Here is a 25,376-nt window from a genome sequence, read left to right as displayed (position 1 = left end):
CACCATTAAATCTTGTAACTAGCATCCGAACTAAACCATAAAACTTCCTTAAACCATGTCCAAATCATAGTCATCATCTCCCCGACCACAACGAAAAAATATATTAAATCCTACTAGTGAGATTTTAGTTCTAAAACTTAGTTTCAACTCGAAAAAAACATTGAGGAGATTTGTTCCTCCTTACAGTTGGACAACACGGTGCATGCCATTTTTGCATAAACAAAATTCTGTCAATTATTCTATCCACTTCATTCGCTTCTTCTGAATTGTGTTTGACTACAGGCCACAGTGATTCATGTCCATGGCTACTGGACTTCATCTTCAGAATGCGATCTTCAACATTAGTATTACAGATATTGCTTACGCCCTTGTGACTTTATGTAATGCAGGACGAGACTCCGGGTTCTGGCCCAATTCTAAGTCTCTGGATTCCTCCGTGGCGGTTGGAAGAAATGCATCTGCACTAAAAGCGCCGTGCTCATTGTTAGAAGACACAGGAGCTCGAAAATCGGTTTGTGATGAAGGGATTTTTCTGGAAAAAAATTCCTCGAAATTCCGCAGTATTCCTTGATTGTGGGGATTTATTTTAGTCTCATAAATCTCGCGGCAATACTCATATGTAGTCTGCAATGCAGAGATGTATTAAAAATTAGGTTCCTTTCGGAAACAGATTCAATGAATCTAGAACAAATTAAACAAAGAAAAATGGATTGATATCGAATATTCTTGGAATTTACAATGGGGACAAAGATGTCTGCAATAGGGAAGTTCAGCATATAGAACATTTTTATTTAGAGGGCAGATTCTGGGATATTCAGAGAATCTAACTGACAACGGCTACGTCATTTAATTAACTGAGACCAAATTAAAAAAAAATGTGAACATTTTTATCTAAATTGCAGATTCTGGGAATCAGTATAGAGAACATTTTTATTTACAGGGCAGATTCTGGGATATTTTTTTAATCTAATTGACAAAGGCTATGTCATTTAATGAATTGAGCTCAAATTCAAAAAAAAGAAAAAAAGAAAAAAGTGAACAGCTTTATCTAAATTGCAGATTCTGGGATATTGCCAGAATCCAACTAATAACAGCTAGGTCATTTAAGGAATTGAGAGCAAATTAAACAAAAAAAAAATTGATTGATATCGAGTATTTCCGGAATTTACAATTAAGATAAAGATGTCTACAATTTAAATAATATCAAATATTTTTAAAATTTACAATTAAGATAAAAATGTCTGTGATCTAGATATCTTCAATAAAGAAATTCAGCGTATCTAACATCTCCATCTAAATTGCAAAGTTTGAAAATATCCCAAAATCCAACCTCTTTATCTAAATTGCAAAGTTTGAAAATATCCCAAAATCCAACTAAGGATTGCAAATTTTGAAAACATCCTAGAATCCAATTCACAGCAACTAGGTCATTTGTTTGACGATGCTTTCTGTTAGATTCTGAAATATTCCATGAATTCATTAAGGACCAGCTCAGCAATATCGAACACAAAGATAAACATAATAACATCAAGTTCCATCTATACAAATATAAATGTTCAATCTATAAAAATATAAATGCGAGCACCTGATTAATGGCGATGAGATAGGAATGGAACACTGTCAGTCCCCCAACGAACCAGAGAGCCGAAAATGTGTACAGTATAAGTGCAGCTAACTCGGGTGTTTTCTTTATAGCCTTCCAGATGTTTATGTCATTCCGTTTAATCACCTCCTTCATATACATCACGGAGAAAGCGAATATATATATGCACAGCACAGAGGAAGAGAGAACAAACAGGAGGTAGCAGCGATAATTACGCTGCAAATATATAGATTGCATTAATATCTAATTATATAGTTTGTGAGTGTTTTCATACTTTGAATGCATATCATATGTTCGTTGTCTTTGAGAAAAGCTGTGAAGTGATTGTGTGATGTAAGACTTTTTTTAACCAAATGGCATTAATACTATATATAAATTGCATTAATATCAATCATAACAAATTGTATTAACACTAACCATATTTTATGAATGTAGATCTTCACAGTTTGAGTTCATACCATATCAATCATAGGGTTTTTCTTAAGGAAAGAACAGTGAAGTATGAGTGTTTCACACACGTCACAATTTTTTTCCAGGAACAACAGCATATGATACCAACCATACTGTCATATGATTTGATTTTTTAATTTACCATAACAATCATACTGCAATTTTTTTCATCGAACTTTACTGAGAATGACGTACCCTGCCAATACATTGGCCAATCCATGGGCAATGGTGATCGAATTCCTCTACACAGTTGTTGCAGGTGGAACAGTGAGAGCAACGAGAGGTCGATAGAACATACAAGTTTTCCAGTACTTGACCTTTACTACTACCCCGTTCACAAACACTTTCTTTCTAGGAACCCTTCGACTGCGAGATTTCCTTTGATCTCCCTCACCATTATTAGGAAAAGAATCACTGCAATCTTCAGGTATTGGTGAACGCGAATTACGACGGAGTATACCGGCATCACTTGCAGCCGTTTTGAAAGCCAAGATCAACACCTCATCAATTTTTTTTCAAAACTTTAGAAGTAGCATGGTATGGACATAATTCGTAAACTGTAAGGACAAGAAAAAAAAGGGAAAGGAGGGGAGAACTAGAGATTAAGATAAATACTCACAATAACTGTGAGGCTAACGCCAATCCCCATGACGCAGATTTCAAACTTGCTGTTGCTGTGCGAATCATTTGAACTATTATGTTGGAATGTTAACATACAGAATATAGCTGTTGGAAGAGTGAGAAGCACCATGGTGAGCACGAATATCCACACGTCTGGACCGAATATCAGTCTTCCCCGAAGGCAAAATTTCTGCATCGGAACACAAACAATTTTAGTCTGCAGCTTGACAAACCAGAAAACTAAGCATTTATCAATTATTTTGATTGACTTTTGTGATATAAATAATAACTTTGGATTTCATGAATTCAGTAACACTCTATAACACATTAAATATATGAGGAGAATTTAAAAAAAAAAAATTCTAACACATTATAGCTGTAAATAAGTATTTAGACTAAACATAGGCCTAGAATTTTAAAAAGACTAACTCGAGAACAAATTTTTTTAAAGAGGCTCATTCCAGAACAAAAAGAGTCAGCCAGCAACTAATTAAAAAATTATAATATTATATAATCATTACTTCTGTGAATGGATCATTAACATATATGTCGAGACAGTGAGCTTCATGTCTTTTTCTAGGTGGACCCATATAAATGGCAATCCCTATGAACTACATTAGATTTAATTGTCTCCTGCTGGTGTACTAAGGAGGCGAAATTTTGTCATTTTGGATGGACTTAGGCCACCAGTTTGACTTTTGGGGAGAGTGAGATGTTGCATTATTTTATTTTTGGAGGCAGTAATGGATATATGGCTGCCAAACAATTTTTCTGTTTCCTTCATTCAGCAATTAAAATTTAAGATTATTTCAATTTCTAATTTTGGAAACTCGGCAATTAAATATTATGATGCTTTCGTTTGTAATAAAATTATAAAAAAAATTGATGAAAAAGTTGGAATCAAAACTCATTAGTAATTTATTTTGATATGATGGGAAGATTAATTGATTTTTAAATGGATCAATTTAAATTTTTTTAGTTGCTTGAAGATTATTTGGTATTTTCCCTTTATAAATAAAATATAAAATGATTGGTAAGTCTATAAACCTAAGAAACTTATTTTATAATACATTTAATTATTGTAAAATATATCTATATCTATATCTATATATATATATATATATATATATATATATATAAAATTATAATTAATTATGAAAAATAATCAAATTACATATTTTTTAAAATGATTATTATGGTTTATTATATATATATATATATATATATATATATATATATATATATTTATATTAAGAAAAATAAAACAAAGTAATAATAACCCGTAAAAAAAATAATATAAAAGATATAATTACTTTTATTATAAATTGCAATTTTTTATTATTAATATAATTAAATAAAATTATATGAAAATAAAATTTTTATGATTAATTTAATAATTATTAATAATTAAATAAAAAAAAAAAAAATTTTCATTAAATATCCAAATAAACATATATGTAATAACATGAAATTTTAAAATGAGCCAATCCTCTACCATATATCAAGAAATTAGAAAATAAATACGTTCCCTAAATCTCAATTTGATTTTTCCATATAGGTATATATATATAGGGAATCTCAACCTCCTAATTTCAAGAGTCTGCAAAATTAATTAGAAAATAAATATGTTCCCTAAATCTCAATTTGATTCTTCCATATAGGTATATATTTATATAGGGAATCTCAACCTCCTAATTTCAAGAGTCTGCAAAATTTATCGTTTGACTCGTGGGACCAAAGTCCACCCATACCAATCAACCTATTTGAGACTACAGTTTTAAACCAATGACAAAAATTAAAATATAACTTGATATTTGTCTCTCACATTTTTTTCCTTTCCAAACTTCATAGACCCTGGTTGTATTTGCTGTCAGGCCAGGGTAACTCCAGAATGAGCGGAGGAAAGAACTGATGTTTTATTCATTAGCTAACATATTATTTATATACATACATATGATGGATCAGTTCATCTTCTAGATGACTGTCCAGTTCACCCATCCGTTTCGGATTAGGTGTCAACATTCCCCCCCTTAATTTGAAGGGATGTTGGTGAGTCCAAGCATCATTCTGAATCTTTCAAGCTTTTCTCTTCCAAGCGCTTTGGTGAAGATGTCTGCAATTTGCTCGTTTGTGGAACAATGACGGAGATGGATTGTTTTGGCCTCAACATGATGTCGGATCAGATGATATTTAGTATTGATGTGCTTAGTACGATCATGGAACTTTGGGTTCTTGGCCAACTTTATTACAGATGTGTTATCAATCATGAGTGGAGTTGATTGTATTTGTTTTACCTGCAAATCTTCAAGAATTTTCCTGAGCCACACAATTTCTTTCGTTGCTTCAGCTGCTGCCACATATTCTGCTTCTGTTGTGGAATCTGCTGGTACTGATTGTTTGCGTGATCTCCAGGAGACAGCTCCCGATCCAAGACTCATAGCATATCCTGAAGTAGATGCCCCAGTTTCTTTGTCTCCATCGAAGTCTGAATCAGAGTATCCAATCAAGTTGAAGTCGTCCACCTGTGTATACTTGATTCCAAGGTCTTGAGTTCCCTTCAAGTACCTTAGAACTCTTTTTGCAGTAGACCAATGTCCCTCACAAGGCTGTTGCATAAACTTGGAGAGGATTCCAACAGCAAATGAAATGTCTGGTCTAGTAGTAGTGAGGTAGATGAGACTTCCTACAAGCTGTCTATACTTTGTTGCATCCTCAAATTCCTTTCCTTCAATAGATGTGAGCTTCAAGTTTTGTTCCATTGGAGTACAAAGGGGATTGCACTCTGTCATGCCAAATCTGTTTAACAAATCTCCAATGTATTTCTTTTGAGAAAGAAATATGGACTTTGGATGTTGGGTTACTTCAATGCCAAGATAGTAATGAACATATCCCAAATCAGTCATTTCAAAAAATTTTCCTAATTCTTTCTTTATGGATGCAATATAGCTTTCATTGTTCCCTGTCATTAAAAGATCATCTACATATACCACTAGATATACAACTGTTTTGCCAACTTTCTTGACAAATAAAGTTGCATCATCAAGATCAAAATGATTGAAGTTGAGTTTTAGAAGATGCTCAGTTAGTTTTTCATACCAGGCTCGTGGTGCTTGTTTGAGGCCATACAAGGACTTCACAAGTTTGCATACTTTGTGTTCATGTCCTTTCATAGCAAATCCTTCAGGCTGGGACATAAAAACATTCTCTTTTAGATCTCCATTCAAGAATGCAGTTTTTACATCCATTTGATGGACTTTCCAACCGTTCTGAGCAGCTAGTGCAAAGAGTGTCCGGATGGTTGCCCATTTTGCTGTGGGGGCAAAAGTTTCCTCATAATCGACCCCTTCCTTCTGTGCAAAACCTTTTGCCACAAGCCTAGCTTTGTGCTTGTCAAGTGAGCCATCAGCTTTGTACTTGTTCTTGTAGACCCACTTGCAGCCAATTGGTTTGGTTCCAAATGGAGGATCAACCAGCTTCCAAGTGCCATTCTTTATGAGGGCATCATACTCCTTCTGCATCGCTTCTTTCCATTCATCATGAGAAGCAGCTTCTTTGAAGGAAGTTGGTTCAAAATCTGTAGACAAGTTCAATTCACAATCATAAGTAACATCCATATCTACAGGTGAATTAGAATTATCTACATCACCTCCATCTTGTCGGTTTGTATTTCTGGTTCCTGTTTTTCCAATTTCATCAGGATGAACACTTTCAAGTGTCTTTGTCAGCCACTTTGGGGGACCTTTCTGAGATGGTCCAGGCTGTTCTGTTGATTGAGTTGGGACTGAATCAAGATTAAGTCTCCTAATTTTATCAATTACATCACTTAAAGCATCATCCGTTGTTGGAGTGTCATGCAGGGGAGATTGTTCTTCAGAAGGAGATTCCACATGTTGATCTAGTATAGGAATCCCCCCTTCAAGATGTGGAATCTGATTATCAAACTTTTGGAATGATTTCGGTTTTGTGAATCTATCCAAGCGATCAAGTTGCCGCTCAACAACACTGTCATATTTGGATGATTCAAGAGAAATGACATCTCTAGATAAAACAAACTTTTTATTTACTTCATCATAGAGGCGGTATGCTTTAGATGTGTTTGAATACCCCAGGAAGATACACTTACGACTTCTAGCACCAAGTTTGTTTCTATGTACCTTTGGTATTAAAGCATAATAGGTGGAACCAAATATCCTGAGATGTTTTACCGAAGGAACATGTCCATACCACAATTCATAAGGAGTCTTGTTTCTTATAGCACTAGATGGACATCTATTCTTTATATATGCAGCACATAGAACGGCATCAGCCCAAAACATTGTCTTTACATTTTTGAAGAAAAGCATGGATCGTACCATATTCAAAATTGTTCTGTTCATTCTTTCAGCTACACCATTCTGTTGAGGATTATAAGGCACAGTTGTTTGATGTTTAATCCCATGTTGGCGAAGATAGTGTTCAAATTCATTTGATGTATATTCTTTTCCATTATAAGTGCGAATAGACCCAATATGAGATTGTGCATCATTTTCAATCCACTTATGAAAATTCTTGAATGTTTGAAAAGCATCAGATTTGTTCTTCAATAACTAAACCCAACACATTCTGGTGTAATCATCAATAAATGTCATGATATATTTATTTCCATTTGCAGAAGGAACAGGCATTGGACCACATAAATCTGAATGAATAAGTTCAAGCTTCCTATGTGCTCTTGAATGTGAATCATGAAAAGACTGTTTGCTATGCTTTCCTAGAATGCAAGCATCACATTGCTTATGTTTTCTAGAAATTGTAGGCAAACCAGCAACACCATTTTTCTTCAACAAGCGGAGACTATCATAGTTTAAATGTCCAAATCTAGCATGCCATAATAAACTTGATGGAAGTGTACCTTCTTCATGATGAGAAATATATGAAAAATGTTGTGCATGAGCAGAGGTTCCTTGCAGTTTAAGAAGTCTTTCTTCTTCTATACCCCTCATGACAAGTGAATGGTCAGATGCCTTTCTTACCTCAAGCTTTCCATCAAACATATGAATGGAGTGACCTTGCTGGTGGATGTGGACCAGGGACAACAAGTTTCTCTTGAGCTGTGGGAGATATAGAACATGATCCAGAAGAAAGTCTGGAAGACCACGCAGTTTAAGCCTGATTGTGCCAAGCCCTGATGGCTTGATTTTTGACTGATCTGCAAAGTATACTGCTCCATCAACATTGTCAATGAAATCTTCAAAAAATTCTTTCCTATGAGTCATATGACAGGTTGCTCCTGAATCAAGCAACCAGTCATTTTTCGAAGAAGTAAGTGAAGCATTAAACAAATCTTCATTTACTCCAATGTTACATTGTGCCTCAATATAGTGAGCGGATTCAGGTGCTTTACCTTTGTCTGTGTCACCAGTTTTACCTTTCTGCTGATTTCTTCTCTGCTCAACCTTGTCCCATGGTAGCTTGCATGTAGAAGCATCATGTGATCCATTTCGTTTGCAGCGAATGCAATGCAGATCTGCCTTTTCTGCTTGAGAATGTCTGCCCCCCCTGCCTCTGAAGTATCTTCCTCTTCCTCTTCGTCCACCTCTTCCTCTTGTAGAATCTTGAGTAGGATGCTTTTCTTTATGAGCAAGGCAAACAGTCTCTTCAGAAGATTCAGGGACTATTTTCTTTCCAAAGGCTTTCTCTCTTTCAGCAAACTTTTTCACAAGAGACTCAAAGGTTATGTCTCTAAGATTTCCATTTGCTTGTAAAGACTCAAGATAATTAGAGTAGGTAGGATAGAGTGCTTTGAGAAAGGCAATAAGAGAGATATCCAGCTCAATCTTAGTGGATTTAATATCATGCATTATAGACTTTATTTCAGATGCAAGAGCAAGGGGATCATTATTTTTCAGTTCAAGAGTGAAGAGTTTAATCATGAGCTGAACAACTTCAAGTGCAGAATGTGAATCATAGAGTTCTTTCAGCTTTTGTAAAGCTTCAAAGGCAGTGGAATAGGATGAAATATGACGACTTACTTCTTCATTTACAGATGCTGCGATCAATGCATAGGCTTTGTTGTTCTTGTTTTCCCAAATGACAAGTTCTTTATCTGATGTAGGCTGCACAGGGTCTTTGTCTTCTTCTCCGACACACACTCCTTTCCACAGCTCATTGTAGATGAGGGTGTGTTTTACCATTCGAGACCATTCTAAATAGTTCTCCTTGCCAGTGAGAACTATTCCTACCATAGAAATGATTGAATGCATTCTGTAAAAAAAATATCTCTGCCAAAAAAAATCCTTATGCCATAGCCTTATGCATTTTATTTTCTTCTAACATTTGCATCAGCATTTCTTATATCACCATTTCTTATATCACTGCCACAATATTATGTTTTGAAAAAAAGAAGGCGCTCAAGGGATCTCTTCAACATATATCATTTCAATATATATCAATGCAAAAACTCAAGAATCCTTATGCATCACTTCGTGCAAGAGCTGCAGAGATTGTAAATACGATTGTACAGAACAATCCACAAAGTCAACAACTTGTGAACAGAACAATGTGTACGCTTGATGATCACTTGGATTTTTAAACGCATTACGTAGGCACATACACCTCATCAGATTACGCAAAAGGAATAGTTCAAGCTTTAGTCATGACATTATAGTATAAATCAACGGATGCAGCACAGTGCTAAAAAATTACGAAGAGAATGGAGCTCCGATAAACGGATGCACACAAAACTCAAACGAGGAAATGGAAGAATCGAGCTGAACCAGCTAAAACTCCGATGAGAAAGCTCGGTCTATCGGAGGGGATTTCGTAGACTCCGTTTCACGAGCAGTGCATACGCATCAATGACAGCCAGCGCTAGACTCCACAAGCACAGAGGTGCGATGGGGAAATATTTGAGGTGGAGACAGAGGTGGCATCGGCTTCAGATCCTGCGCCTGGTGATTCTCTTAAAAACCAATATAAACGGTCAAATAATTATCTTGAAAAAACTGTAATGTTGCTCTACTCTGCACAATATGGACAAAATACAGATATTACACGTTTTGGGTCAGCCCGTAAGTGAACCAGCATTCTGTTCACGTTTTGGGTCGCCTACTGATCACAAAAAATTATGGTATCAGCCCGTAACCTTCTGGAGAATACGATACCAAATACCCAAACCTACACAGGCCTACGATAAACCATCTCTCAGTCGCCTACCAGCCGAGGAGAATTCGAAGAGATTCCGCAAAAGAAGTCGGACTTGCAAAACGATTTTACTTAAAACGCATCAACACACATTCAGTATCAATCACTGAGAACAACGCACATTTAGCAGCATAATTATGGATAGTGCGCAGTCTTCAGGACAGAGGCGCAGTCTCTGGCAGTCAGAGAGCGCAGGCCAGGCAGAGCCAGAGCCAGGGAATCAATGTCAGAGTAGCGCTCAGGACTGAGCAGCTCTTAGGACAGCAGGAGTTACAACTATTTCTGGGACCTGTGCTCTGATACCATGTCAGGCCAAGGTAACTCCAAAATGAGTGGAGGAAAGAACTGATGTTTTATTCATTAGCTAACATATTATTTATATACATACATATGATGGATCAGTTCATCTTCTAGATGACTGTCAAGTTCACCCATCCGTTTCGGATTAGGTGTCAACATTTGCCGTAATATTGTTTGTATAGTATTCCATGGAATTAGAGAACGGCCTAGGAGAAGCGCCTGTAGGTATTTCTCAATGGTTTCTTAAATTTCTGGTTGTAGACCTTTCGATGAAAGCAGAACCTGAGATTTTGGCCGTCGCACAACAAGCTTTGTATTCATAAGCAGACCTGCATAGGAGATTTTAAGGGTTTAGATGCAAGGACGCAGCCAAACGTGGTCTTTTTTCGCACGATGTTTTGCTAACACTGATTACCTGACGCATGTTGATTTCCAACTAGATTTCTGTAACATTCCCTCACTTCAAATACCCCAAATGAAAAAAATAATTACCTGAAGGCATATGTAACCCATGATCTACGCATTTACTTAATCAAATTGTGCTAATGATAATTATTATCTGAATCCTTAATGTTTAAAGGCTAACCGTGCTTCTTCATAGTCTCAGTTCATTTAAATTCCTATGTATGTGTTTATCGTGCATCATCTCTAGACTTATAAGAATAAATATGTTCCGACTGGTAATAGTTCGAGTCAGTTTATATTACCATTGCTATAATGTTGTGATAATTCTGGTTGATGGTTCTCTGCTAACCCTATTCCCTTTTCCATTCTCAGGTTCGTTCACCCAACTGGATGTCGCATGGAGAGTGGGCTTCGTTCCTTCTCAAGGATTCCAGGTTCCTATCAATAAATCCTCCCGTTTTTTCAAATGTCACAGGTACCTTGTCGGCGACCAAACCCTAACACGGGTTTTTGGTGTATATCAATGTTATTTAGTTTCTGTCCCAATTAATATAGGGTTATCTTACAGCCCCTGTGGTCCCTGGAAAAATGGAATGTGTGTAGACATTTAACGAGACTATCTCGTCGCTCGACAGGTAGAATTTGTTAATTTTCTGTTAAACTCCGGGTGTGGCCTTTCGGCCTTGTATATATTTTGGCTCAGCCAAATATTTTATTTGTGGGATTCTTGTTATTTAAAATCATATTATGGTTTCTGTTTTTTCTCAAACCGTTCCTCATCTGTATATTTGCATGTCAACATAGATGTTGCGGATTTTGTTGTGTCAGCTCCATAGAGAGTTAAATTATTTTATGCATAACTGGTTATTATCGTGAACCATTATTTTCTTTCGTTATATTTATAATGTGGGCTGATTTCTACTACGCTCCTGTGGTTGCATGACAATTATCTGTAATCTGTAATCTTGTCTCTTCATTAAAGGATTCTCAAATTTTATGGTTATTTTCTCTAGATTGTTAGTTCATTAAAGGATTCTCAAATTTTATGGTTGTTTTCTCTAGATTGTTAGTTAAAGTATTTCATTATTTATGAATTCTATTTTTGAAGTACAAGGTGGCCATAAGCTTTCGGCTCTCAAAGGCTATAGGGTGACCTCCCTGCATCAACACTGCATCAATCCCCTCTCCCAATGCATCACACTCCAAAACAAATGGCTGTGAAAAATCTGGCAATGCAAGTACTGGGCAGCTACTCATAACCTCCTTGAGCCTGTCGAAGGCTCGCTGCATTGTATCCAACCAACTGAATGCCCCCTTCCTTGTCAGATTTGTCAGGAGTGTAGCAAGCTATGAGAAACTCTTGACGAACTTTCGGTAGCAAGTACAAATGCTAGTGAATCCCCGAAGTTCTATCACGTTCCTCGGCTCTGGGCAATCTCTGATGGCCCTGATCTTCTCCTCATGGACTCTCACTTTGTCCACCCCTATGATGTGTCCCAAGTACAACATCTCCGTCAACCCAAACTCACACTTGGAGAGCTTGGCATAGAACTGTTGCTCCTCCAAGATGCGCAACACTGTCTCAATGTGCTGGAGATGCTCCTACCAAGTCCTGCTGTAAATGAGGATATCATCAAAGAACACCAACACAAACTTCCTTAAGTGACTACAAAAGATGTGATTCATGTAGGATTGGAATGTAGCTGGGGCATTGGTTAGCCTGAAGGGCATCACCAAGAACTCAAAGTGCCCATAATGACACCTGAAAGCGGTCTTGGGAATGTCATGCTCCCTCACGCAAATCTGATGGTACCCAAACCTCAAATCAATATTTGAGACGCACTGTGCTCCTCTCAACTCATCGATCAACTCATCGATCCTGGGTATGGGGTACCTGTTCTTCAGTGTCTTCTTGTTCAGGGCCCTATAGTCAATGCACATCCTCAATGTGTCGTCCTTCTTCTTCTCCAACACCAGGAAAGAAGCAAAAGGACTCGTGCTCAGCCGAATGTGCCCAAGAGCTAGCAATTCCTGAATGGTCTACTCGATCTCATCCCGATAGGCCTTAGGATGCCTATAGGGGGTAGTAATCAATGCCTGTATGCCCTGCTCAAGCTCAATGGTGTGCTCAAATCCCCGGTCTAATGGTTTTCCCGGTGGAATCTCCCCTAACACTGTGGCATACCGGTCAAGGATGGATTATATCTCTCGATGCACCATCTGCCCTGTAGTCCCTGTCTTAGATGCATGCAGCTCCATTGCCCACACTACGTCTCCCTTCCAGAAGACTGCCTTCATCCGATGAGCTGAAACAGTCTGAGGTAGATATGTCTGTTGTCCCCATATCTTCTCATGCCTCCTTGTCTTCTCATCATCCTACTCCATCTTTAGGGCCTTCCAATCTGTCGTGACCTTCCCAAGAGTGACAAGCCACTGAAAACCTAGTACCATGTTGGTGTCCGGAATATTGACCATGAAAAAGTGGTCAGTCAGTATGTAGGTGCCCATCGTCACTGATAACTTTGGGATATAATGAGCACACACCATGGTCTGATCTCCTGGAACCAAAACTGAAAATCCATCGAAGCTCTCTATCTGTATACCTCTCCGCTCAACCATCTGTGCATCGATGAAGTTGTGGGTTGTCCCACTGCCAACCAAAACTGATACTCGCTGGCCACATACTGTCCTTCGTACGCGCAGCGTCAAATATTTGGGAACTCCTCGCAATGCTGCAAGGGCCCCTCTGGTGGGTGCAAAAGCTACACCACCTGCTGTTGGTGGTGGAGGTGGCGAAGGATCCTCCATTGCATAACTATCTCCTACCTCCACATCATCCTCCTCATCCTCTTCCCTGCTGCTCTCGGAGAAGACCTTAATAAAATGTGCTTTGCCAGTAGCACATCTATGTCCCAGTGCCCATGGCTCCTGAAAGGTAAAGCACAACCACTTCTTCTTCAGCTCCCTCCTGGCATCATCATCAATCTGTGCTCGTCGTAGATTCCCCTTGGGAGGCAGAATCCTCACATCCTTCCCCTTAGGCTGGAAATCCCGTCTCTAGGGGTAAGGTGTCCGGGTCTTGGGTAAGGCATCCTATAAGTCCTGGGTCCTACTAATAGCATCCTGGTGTTATAGACATTTTTGTGCCTTCACTAAGCATGAAATGTCAATAATTAAGGGATCCCAAAGTCCCTAAACATGTTGTTCCTACCCCTAGAGGAACAAGGCCAGCAAACCACAGCAGTTTATAAAAGTTCTCCACCTGAAAACACTAAAAAACAAGCAATTTCTGGATCATGTCAACTACTCCACTGAGCATCTGCACTGAATGTCAAGTGCTCCACTCTGTACCTGCGCTGAATGTCAACTGCAAAGAAAGCCACCTGCGCTGAGCGTACTTGGACAAGTGGCAGACTCATTCCTCAAGGTGTCAATGCCCAGGAAGCTTCCAAAATGACACTTGGATCAGGGAATTCGACTGGTGATGAGTAAGAGGTTCCAAATCTCCAAGTGGAAGTTAGAATCTCCAAGTGGACTCAAGAACTGAAGTGAGAGAGGACACTAGTCAGCTTCATGCCAGCCTCAAGCTGACTCATCCTTTCTCCAAAACTCCTATATATAGAGCTCTCTCATGAGGTCTAAGGAGGCTGGATTGTATTGTAAAGAATTGTTGTTGGATTGTGGTTGGATCATTGGGTGTTTATGCTTTTGAAAGGGGCTGAAGAAGGAATTCCTTGTTGCTGGGAAGGAGATGCTGGGTTGGAACCCTATGGGTTGTATCTCTTCCTGAACCCTGTTTATCAATCAATAAAGCTTCTTGGTTCTTTCCTATATGCTGGTGTTTATTGTATGATTTGCATTAGTGTATTTGATTTACTTCTAATCCTGAATCATTTATGAATATGTATATTTGCCTTTGTATTGTGTCCTTCTCTTGTTGCATGTAGCTGTTCTCTTGTCACAGGTAGCTGTTCTCTTGTGATCTTGTGGGAGCAAAAGCGAGGAGGCAAGTAGCTGTGGACACACAAAGGGGAGAGGATTTAGATCGAGGGACAACCGAAAGATAACGGTAAGTCTACCAATCTCCTCTCTTTCATATTTCATAAAGGAAGAAACCGAAGTAGCTGCATTCGTTTGTTGCTAAGGCACTATCACGCCTTAGGTGGATAGGATCGTCCTGCATAGGCATTTTTCCCCACAACAAATTGGCGACTCCGCTGGGGAAGAACTTTGCTTTAAGTCATTTTGTTTGAGCTTGCATCATTGTTTACCTCATAGACTCAATAGCAACAATCGAACTGCTTTGCAAAGTAGAATGTTGCTGCTTTGATCCTTTACTGGGTTTTTGTCTATGATCTCAACAATGGACTCATAAATGACTTGATGATCCTTTGTGATAGTCTTTAGTACCCTTTCAAAGTATCCCTATGTTTATACCTTGCTTGTGTTTCTGATTTGGCCTGAAATAGTTGATTTTTGAGCATTTTATGACCCAGAAACCAAGAGAGACGAGAGTTTCTCCTTTCAGCGCAGGCACTGTGAAGGCAGTCTGCATTTCAACGCAGGTCCCGTGAAGGCTACCTGCGCTGAATGTCAAACTGACAGTGTTACACCTGCGCTGAACCAGTGTGGCCTTGTGCAGCTGGGGTTCCTTGCTGTCTTTTGCCTGTTTTGATCTCTGTTTTTGCTGCCTTTAACTAGCATAGGTACCACATCTGTAATCCCTTTTCTTTGCTTGTATTCCGCCTCATTTTTGTACAAAAAGACTGTAAGTGTTTTTATGTGTTTGTGGCGTCATTTACAGTTTTCCTTTGCATGAGCAAAATAGTCATCCTGTAGCCTTGATTCAGATCTGGTTGAGTGATTGATTGTGATCTTAGAAGAGAGTTCATTGGCTGTTTGCAATTTGATCTATTGTTTTCTTTTGCTTATTGGTTTGAATTTGTCATTTTAAGTGTCGAAACAAGTATTTCTTTCGAAAAATCGCAAAGTGATTGTAATCTCTTCTACCCTTGCTGATTTGGGAAAAAGTAAACTTGTTTATTTTCAGTCATTTAAAAGCAAATTCGAAGTTGTGCAAAGAGCTTTCTTTCTAGGCATTTATACTAAGAAAGTGAAAACAAACACCTGCATTATGCATTTGCATTTTGATAAGTTTGCATGTGGGATTTAGGAAGAGTGCATTAGAGTGTGCTGATTGCTCTTTGAGAAAAGATAGTCGCTCTCTTTTCCCTTAGTAGCTAGGATTTTCAAAGTTGAAAGATTATAAAGCTTGCTTATCATCTTAGACTGCATTTAGGAATTTGTACCAATACATCTCATGGTGATCCTGAAAGACAAACTTTAAAAAGATCAACTTAAAATACATTGAATGAACCTAACAACGCTTTGCAACATAACGCTCACAGTAGAGGTCTAGGTAGAGACGTGTTCCGACGTTGTTAAACGTAGTGACTGTCGATCTCTACGAAGGTGGGTGATTCCTCCTGAGAGACGATAGCACTAATACGGACTTGTGCTCCCACGTACCGTCGCGTATATATTGGGAGACCCCTATAGGCATTTATCCTTTATCCTTAGGAAGCCGTGTCGGCCGCCCTACTGATCGCGATGCAGTGAACACAGCATTCACGAAGATCGACCACCCGTACCGTAAAACGTATTCTGTGGTTTCGCGAAAGGTTTGGCACACCCTCTGCCTAGATCTCCAGAGCAGTTTCTTTTGGCCTTTTTCAGACTCTATAATAGAAAAAGTCCAACCGAGCATTTTTCACTTCGAGCTCGTTAAAACATCGAAGGAGACTAGAGTCATCTTTAGCTTTTTCTCGACTCTTTAAAACTGAAAAAGCAAGTTGTGTCTAAAAGCGTCGTTAACAATTTATTTTAAACGGAACAATCACCCTTATTCCCGCGTTGATCTTTAGGTTGAAAAGATGGAGCACACCAACCAAGGAGTTCCCCTTGGTGGGAATCCTAGTCCCTTCTCCTCTTGGGGAGATGTTGGTGCGCCCCACATGGCCACATTGTCGCTTCCAGGATTGACAATTGGCCTACCTGTTTGGCTCTTTTCAACCAATGTCGTTCAGAATGCCACCATTCCTGAGCAGTCGAGTCAACAGTTAGATCAGACAAGAGTTGCCTCCCAACCTTCTACTTCATCTTCCTCTCCTCCTTCCTCTTCGCTCGACGAAACTGATCGGTCAAAGAACCAAGTTCCTAAGGAGAAAAAGGAGAAGAAGAAGAAAGAAAAGAAGCAGAAAGAGCCTAAGGCGGCTGGGGGCAAACAATCGTCATCTAACAAAAATCCACACACCGCACTCGTAAGGCCTAAATCGCCATGCGTCATATGCAGGGGAGACCACTTCCATAGAGATTGTCCATGTATCCCTCGGATACTAAGAGACTGGTCTCCCCGTCTGCACAATTCGGTAGCATCGACCTCTGATAGCCATGTCGATTGTTCACCGTCAACTAGTGGGAGTGAAGCTCCAGGACAGAGCGGGAAAGCTAAATTTCCCTGCAGACTGTGTGAAGGCGATCATGCCATCCACCGTTGTCCCTTCTTAGACGAGGCGAAAAGAGTTCTGGAAGATCGCCCGATATTGCAAGCGAATCTTCCTCCTGGATATCAAAAACTCTTGCCAAGTCCCTTGCTAGTTGAGAATCCAGTTGACCCACCCAGGTGGTCAGCCGAAGCACCTGTCATTGAAGATGAACCGTCTGGATCCATGCCTGACAAAAGTCAAAAGGTTGATACGGCAGTTGACCCGGTTTTGCCTTCAGAGGCTCCATCTTCGAATGACACCATCACAGAGGAGAATCAAGACGACACCATCCAGATTCTCTTCATCAGCACTGACTCTGATGATCAAGGGGGCAATGCCACCATTCCTTTATCGCAGGAAGGAAGTTCATCAGAGCGCTATTCGGCCGTTTACTCAGTCCCACCACCAAGCAACCTGGTTGTGTCCTTTGATTGGAACCAACTACGCAGACCCCGATTGCCAGCCAGTATACCATTCAAAATTATTTGTCAAATATACAGAATGGTAATGGCCGGCACTATCATTGATGAGGGGGCATCTGTGAGTATCCTTTCCTCTATTGCTTGGAAAGCGCTTGGTTTGCCTGTGCTTTTGCCTGAAATGAGAAATCTATCAGGCTTTGATAAAGGAACCAGTCGCCCTTTAGGAATCCTCCCCAATGTGCCTATAACGCTGAAGGGGAAGACCGTTCAAGTGAACGTGATGGTCATTCAAGGACCCTTGAATTATAACCTACTCCTTGGACGAGACTATATATATTGCATGGGAGCAGTAGTCTCCTCACTCTTTAGAGTAATGTGTTTTCCAGATGGAGGAAGAATGGTCAAGCTCGTGGACCAACTTTCGTTTCCCGGATCACACATCACAAATAGTCGCTTACCATCCCTAAATGGTCTATTCATGCAAGAAGTGTCTCAACCCATGGTCCGTCCTCCTGATAAGCGCGAGTAATTCGGGAAGACATGACTGGAACCCAGGGGGCATGCACCCTGGTCTGCTTCGGCGGAGAACTCTGGGTATAAAGTAGGATTTCCGCGAAAGAATATGACTAGTCCATACCCCGTCCATGGAGGAAAGAGGGTCGTTCTAGAATAGGATTCTTTTGTCAAGGTACTTGGGAAAGACGGGGCCTGTCGCCCATCTTTGTCTATTTCGGTAGGCATTGCTGAGGAAGTGTCTTGTTTAACAAAACAATCTTTAGGTAACCTGAAAAAGGTAGGCCAAGGAAGTGTTTGATCTAACGAGACAATCTTTGGGTAACCAGAAAGAGGTAAGCCTCCCTCAATAACACCAATGTTTTGTCTTTGAGAAGTGTTCTTCTCTTGCAATGATAAGTAGCTGTGAACACCCAAAGAAAAACAAAAGTGAGAAGGAGGGGCAGCTTTGAAATCATATTTTATACCTGGGGGCATGCAAACCTTTTGGAGTGCTTGCAAGGGACGACTATTTATTTTTTAAATTTTAGGTCCTCCCTTTAAACCTGTAGGTCTAACCCTTTAAACTCGTAGGATTGGTCGTTTCCAAGCTTGCATAAAGAAAGGATGTGGAGCAAAGCGTAGTGAGATGAAGCTCCTTAAAAAATAGCGATCTCACGATGAGACAATCTTATCTTATGACTGGTATTTCGAGCAGTTTTAGCAGCATAGTTCATGCTCGTTAAAAAGTAAACATAAGCTTTCGAGCAGTTTTAGCAGCATAGTTCATGCTCGTTAAAAAATAAACATAAGCTTTTGAGCAGTTTTAGCAGCATAGTTCATGCTCGTGAAAAAATAAACATAAGCTTTCGAGCAAGTTTAAGCTCGTTAAAAAATGAACTTCTCGGTAAATAACCATTAAGTATGTAACCTGATCAACCGTAAAAAGACCTTGGTCGTGTTTGTGCACCGTCACCTCCACCGTCCGTTTGGCCGATCGTTTACCTCCATATGATTGTTTACCCATTTTGAGGAACAGCTGCGAAGAGTGATTTCACCTAGCCATCCTTGTGACACTGCCGTGATTGGAAAATTCCAACCTGTACCTGGAATCAGTTGCTATCCCTGTTTATCACTCGTTCCTCAAAAGACGAGTCTTCTTTAAGCTCTTTTCAATTGACTCGTAAAATATGAAAAGATTGCCGAGTTTTGGCCTTCCAGCTCGTTAAAGGACAGGAAGAGCTATCCCTCCTCTAGATTTTAATCTTTTTGGACCTGAGGGATTATTGCACAAAAAGATCGAGCGCTTGTTTGGTTCGGCTCGTTAAAAGTATCGAAAACTCATCCCTTCTGTATTGTTTTATACTTTTTCGGACTTAAGGGATTAGATGATGAAAAAGTAATTTTGGAGTTAACTTTATGTACCTTTTCAGACTCTCTAAAAATGAAAAGGGCTGAGTTTTCCTTGTCGTTAGACTCGTTAAAATTATTAAATAGCGACAAACTTGTCTTTAGACGAGAACGAGTTTCCCTATCGCTAGGCTCGTTAAAACATAGCGATGGGCTTGCCCGAAGGGCAGGTTATAGAACAAGCATATGTTATCCTCCTCAAGCTTGACAAAAATAAAGAGGTACTGGTCAGCAATGACTGGGGAAAAATTGGGAAAAATTGAGAAGTCTTTGATGGTAGCAGGTCGCTCTTGAACATGACACTTTTCCTCCATACCACATCGGGTTGGGTTGTTTCATTCACCGGTCACATCACCATGGTCTTTGCCACACCATCCATACTTGGGGTAATGCTACCAATCCATCGCATCAGTGTCGCCATATGTTCAAGAGAAGTCGTTCAGAAAGAGTCAACCAGGTCCCATCCACTGCCATACATTATCCTTCATCCATTCATGACCGCCACCCTGAATCATATGTCACAGATTGTTTTCACCTCCACTAAAATCATTAGCTCCGTTCCGTGTCACTGATGTGGGATTCATTAAGGCCCTCCTTTGACGGATCGCTTCTTGTCGACATCAGCTCATTATCCAAGAAGTTGATCTAGGAACAACCCCTTCAGTACTTTGAAGCTTGCATGCCTCAATGGCAAGTTTCTCACTTCCGGCGACAGGTATACATCAATGACCTTTGACCAGAAGATTTTGCGTGGTGTTCGACGCCAAGTCCTTTATTCACACCACGTGAATTGTACTGCAGTACCTTGAGGGTCATTATCATTATCGGTGATTCCTCTCGTGCTTGTTAACGGTTTACATCATTGGCCGGTAATCAAGCGATGTCTTTCCATGTTCGACTTCAGCGAAATTCTCACATGGATCGACTTGTACTTAGAGTGAAGATCGAACGAGTTTGAAGACCCCGAATCTAGTTTCATCCATCCAGGCTGTGATAATATATTCAGGAAAATAAAGACATTTGATATGTACATCATTGCAGCAGATGATCATCCTTCTCAAAGGATGATAGTTTCGCCAGAACTATCAGTCTATCATCAGACAATCGTCTGTTCTATGTACCAAAATGTATTTATAACGCTGAGCATGGGAATGCCCGCCTCAGCTAGATCATGAAAGCAGAATGAATCATAATGTATTGTATTGTATCTTATTACAGGTCTCCTCCCAGCAAATGGATGAACTTCGGACTCCCCTGGATAAAGCATTTCACCCGATAAACGGCCTCATACTTTAGGGGGCAACTGTTATAGACATTTTTGTGCCTTCACTGAGCATGAAATGTCAATAATTAAGGGATCCCAAAGTCCCTAAACATGTTGTTCCTACCCCTAGAGGAACAAGGCCAACAAACCACAGCAGTTTATAAAAGTTCTCCACCTGAAAACACTAAAAAACAAGCAATTTCTGGATCATGTCAACTGCTCCACTGAGCATCTGCGCTGAATGTCAAGTGCTCCACTCTGTACCTGTGCTGAATGTCAACTGCAAAGAAGGCCACCTGCGCTGAGCGTACTTGGACAAGTGGCAGACTCATTCCTCAAGGTGTCAATGCCCAGGAAGCTTCCAAAATGACACTTGGATCAGGGAATTCGATTGGTGATGAGTAAGAGGTTCCAAATCTCCAAGTGGAAGTTAGAATCTCCAAGTGGACTCAAGAACTGAAGTCAGAGAGGACACTAGTCAGCTTCATGCTAGCCTCAAGCTGACTCATCCTTTCTCCAAAACTCCTATATATAGAGCTCTCTCATGAGGTCTAAGGAGGCTGGATTGTATTGTAAAGAATTGCTGTTGGATTGTGGTTGGATCATTGGGTGTTTATGCTTTTGAAAGGGGCTGAAGAAGGAATTCCTTGCTGCTGGGAAGGAGATGCTGGGTTGGAACCCTATGGGTTGTATCTCTTCCTGAACCCTGTTTATCAATCAATAAAGCTTCTTGGTTCTTTCCTATATGCTGGTGTTTATTGTATGATTTGCATTAGTGTATTTGATTTACCTCTAATCCTGAATCATTTATGAATATGTATATTTGCCTTTGTATTGTGTCCTTCTCTTGTTGCATGTAGCCGTTCTCTTGTGATCTAGTGGGAGCAAAAGCGAGGAGGCAAGTAGCTGTGGACACACAAAGGGGAGAGGATTTAGATCGAGGGACAGCTGAAAGATAATGGTAAGTCTACCAATCTCCTCTCTTTCATATTTCATAAAGGAAGAAACCGAAGTAGCTGCATTCGTTTGTTGCTAAGGCGCTATCACGCCTTAGGTGGATAGGATCGTCCTGCATAGGCATTTTTCCCCACAACACCTGGAGCATGGCTGGTCTAGTGGATCTGACTAGACACTAAAGTGGCTCTGCTAACCCCTTAACAAACATGTAGATCCTCCGTGCTGTGGATAGATCTGGCACCATCACTGAAACCCTCAAGAAGTCTGCAATGTAGGTCTCTGGGCTCTCAGTCTGTTTGAGCCTCGTCATCTCAACAAAGTGTTGTTCCAGATCCCTCTGGTCAAGCCTCTCCATCAATCTCCTGGTGAACTCGGCATATGTCGTCACTGTGGAATGTCCAAGTGTAACCATCCCATGGAACCACCAATTCCGGGCGTCACCATTCAAATGTAATGTCGCCACCTTGATAGCTTCTGTCTCTGACATCTAGTTAAGCTGTAAATAGATGTCCAGCTTCTCCACCCAAGACCTTGCCAAACTGTTTGATGAACCATCAAACATAGGCAAATGGAATCTACTAGCTGTGTGGTGGTTGTCTCCATCATGATAATGTCGGTATCCTCTGTGATGTTCGCGGGGTCTACTATTCCGCTAGAGCTGAACAAAGTCTTTGAATGAGAGAGCATCCCTGAATTCCTGCCCATAGGCCGGTACTCTGAAAAATAATCGCCCATATTACTGGGCTCTACCTCCTGGTAGGCTTCGGCCCCTGTGTCTGCTCCTAGGAAAGTGCGCATGGTAGAGCGTGTAGGGGCATGCGAGGCCATCTGCTGAGTATTATCACACTGAGTGGCACTCTACTCTGGGAAAGGGTGGGATGTACCCGATCCTTCACCAACCTGGAAAACCCATGGGTTCTCATGCTGTCTAGCCTCTATCGCCATGAATCTCTACCCCATCACCTCGATCTGCCTCGAAAGATCTTGCACTGATTTGAGGAGCATGTCTGCAAATCTCTTCCCATCCTCATCTACCATTGGATCCTCCTGCTCTGCGTCCAACACAGGCTCCTCCTATTCTGTGTTTACCACAGGCTCCTCTTGTTCTGTGTCCACCACCCGAACACAGTCTCCCTCTCTATAGGTGTTCTCCAAACTACACTCAATGTCTCTGTATTTCCTACTCCTGTAACAGATGTAGCGCTTCTCCCTCGATGTCATAGACTGCTAGCTCCACAGGCTAAGCCATATCTATGCTCTGATACCACTGTAATATCCCTTTTAAGGGATATCCCTCAAACACTAGAAAACTCCAACCAAAAGCAGACTCTCAAGAGATAAAAATAATATTAGTGTAACATACAATAAAATATACGTGGAATATAAGCAGGTACTCAAGAAACACAAAGAGAAATGCTAAGCCATCTTATTATACTTAGTAATGGAAAGAGTACAGGATGTGACCAGAAATATAGCACCTTGACTTGCATAAGGCAAGTGAAGAAATACACTTAAAATGGTAAGGAAATGGCCTCTCTATGAACTACGTCCCAGCTACCAAAGAACTGTTGTGTTGTTGCTACTGTTGGAATCAAGTGAGGATTTGGGGTTGTTCCCCTCTTTAGAAAATGTTGAAACTTTGGAATTAGCCTCTGCTCAATAAACCCAGAAAAGCCCAGAAATCTTTTCTAAAATAGCTGATCCTCGAAAATCACCCCCTTAAGGATCTACGTTGTTCCTCAAGGCTCTGCGCTACCACTGAATATAACCCTCCAAAACTCTACCCGAAACTCTGCCAAAATCCTCCAATATGCAAGGGCTAATCCCCTGCTCAATCTCCTAGCTCAAATCCTCCCCAAAATCTCAATCCAGAATTCCTACCCAGAAAGATTGTGTCATCCTCTCTCGATAATGCGTAGTCATCAAGATGCTCAGTTCCTCCTCAACTCCAAAAATCGATCCTCCTACAAAAGAATGATGAAACTACCTTGCCCAAGTAGGCACTTGAAGTCCCCCGGGGCTAAGCGTGAGATCTCTGAATGAAGACACTCAATGCACTAAACAGTGCTGCAAACAAGCTAAACAGCCAGCATGCTCTAAGTCGAAGTGACTAGCTCAAATGCAACATAATCCCATCCAAAATGAGGAGGCTCCTCTCTCCTTTATAGCGTTGGACCCTCTCAAAACCCTAAGGCCCACCTCCTCCAACGTAGCCTCCCTCTTGCCACGTGTTCCTCTCCGTCTTCACAGTCCCTCCAAGTGTCTACGTGGGCCCCCTTCTGTACGTGGTCCTTTCGCCCCCTTAGCTCCCTTTGAAGTTACAACGTTGTGCTACTAGGGAGTGACTTTATTCAAAAGTGAGTTATGTCCCCCATTTCTCACCCTTTTATTTATCAATAACTATAGAAGGAAAAATTGAGAAAAATTGAATATTCCAATTAGCCATGGCTTTTTAGGAATATTACACAATGCTTGTGTGACTACTAACTTTAGAAAGTGCACTTTTTGTAGGAGAAAACATTGCATTTTCATTCTTTTGTGTGAAATAAATGTCAAGTGAAGAAACATAATCACAAAGTCATAGAAAGTTAGTTCTTTTCCTATATTTAGAAAGATGGAAAAAGCACTTCCAAAGATAAGAAGATAACACTTAGAAAATTTTACCTCGGAGGAAAAGCGACACTTAGGAATGTTGAAAGGATAGTCGATACTTAGGAAAACATGAACAAGTAACAAGGCGACACATCATAAGGCATCGATAACACTATTGTTGCAATATTGATCAATGTCTGAAATGACCTCAACCTCACATATTAGTCACAACTCTACCAATTATGTTGCTTACAAGTTTTCAATGAAATTTTCGTAAAGGCATTTGCACTAGGTATCCAATTTACAAATTCTAACATTATCATAACATTTTTAAAGTTAAATTTCATCCTTTACTATTTTCAAATATTTACATGACCAAGCTCATGAACCCAAGGATATCATATGCACACTAAAAATAGTATCTAAACAACAAGAGATGATTCTTTCACACTTGCCTGATGGATATTCTAAGTGACATGGAATCCGTTAGGTAACCCCATTTTATTACCCAAAACACAAGAAGTACCATACCATTCACCTAGTCATAATATTTTAAAAATTAAACTAATTATCATCTCACTATCATGGTTGCAAACAAATAACCTTTCAAATGAAATGTCATCATTATGCCCTTTTTTTATTTTCTCATTATTCACACATTCATAATATATATATGTATGTGTGTGTGTGTGTGTGTGTCATCCAAGCACCATTTATGTTATGGGAAACTCCTTTCTTATGCCATTTTCACAAATGTAACAATGTTGTCTAGATAGTTCATGTTGATCCAATTAAGCCCCCTTGACCGATATTTTATCCTCATCTACCCTCTAATGCAGTTTTTCAAGGCACATTTCGAAGCTAATTAGAAATATCATCACATGAATAACCCAATCAATTTCATTAAACACTGGAACACATTTCGTTATAATTCTTAGGAAGTTTATGACACAATTTTATTTCTTGTAACAATTATGAGGTCCCTTTCCCTTGAATTCATGTGTGTATTAGATTTATATACAAACAAAATTCAGTAGTAAATTAATTAATGCATGATCCCTAACATCTTGATAACAAATGAAATTTTCTTGAGTTATTGCATTAAACAAGTCACCTCATATTAGATATTTGTA

At 39.9% G+C, this 25,376-nt stretch overlaps 1 pseudogene; it reads right to left on the bottom strand.

The window, feature by feature from the left end:
- Positions 1-360: 360 nt before the first annotated feature.
- The window catches only part of LOC149193575 (putative protein S-acyltransferase 6), an 82,268-nt pseudogene continuing 57,252 nt past the window's right edge, over positions 361-25,376 (bottom strand).

Source organism: Pinus tabuliformis, chromosome 2_2 (assembly GCF_031772625.1).
Source record: "Pinus tabuliformis cultivar Carrire ecotype Pingquan chromosome 2_2, CPIR1, whole genome shotgun sequence".
NCBI lineage: Eukaryota > Viridiplantae > Streptophyta > Pinopsida > Pinales > Pinaceae > Pinus > Pinus tabuliformis.
Note: the sequence above shows the minus strand (reverse complement) of the source record. Positions and strands in the feature narration are given on the sequence as shown.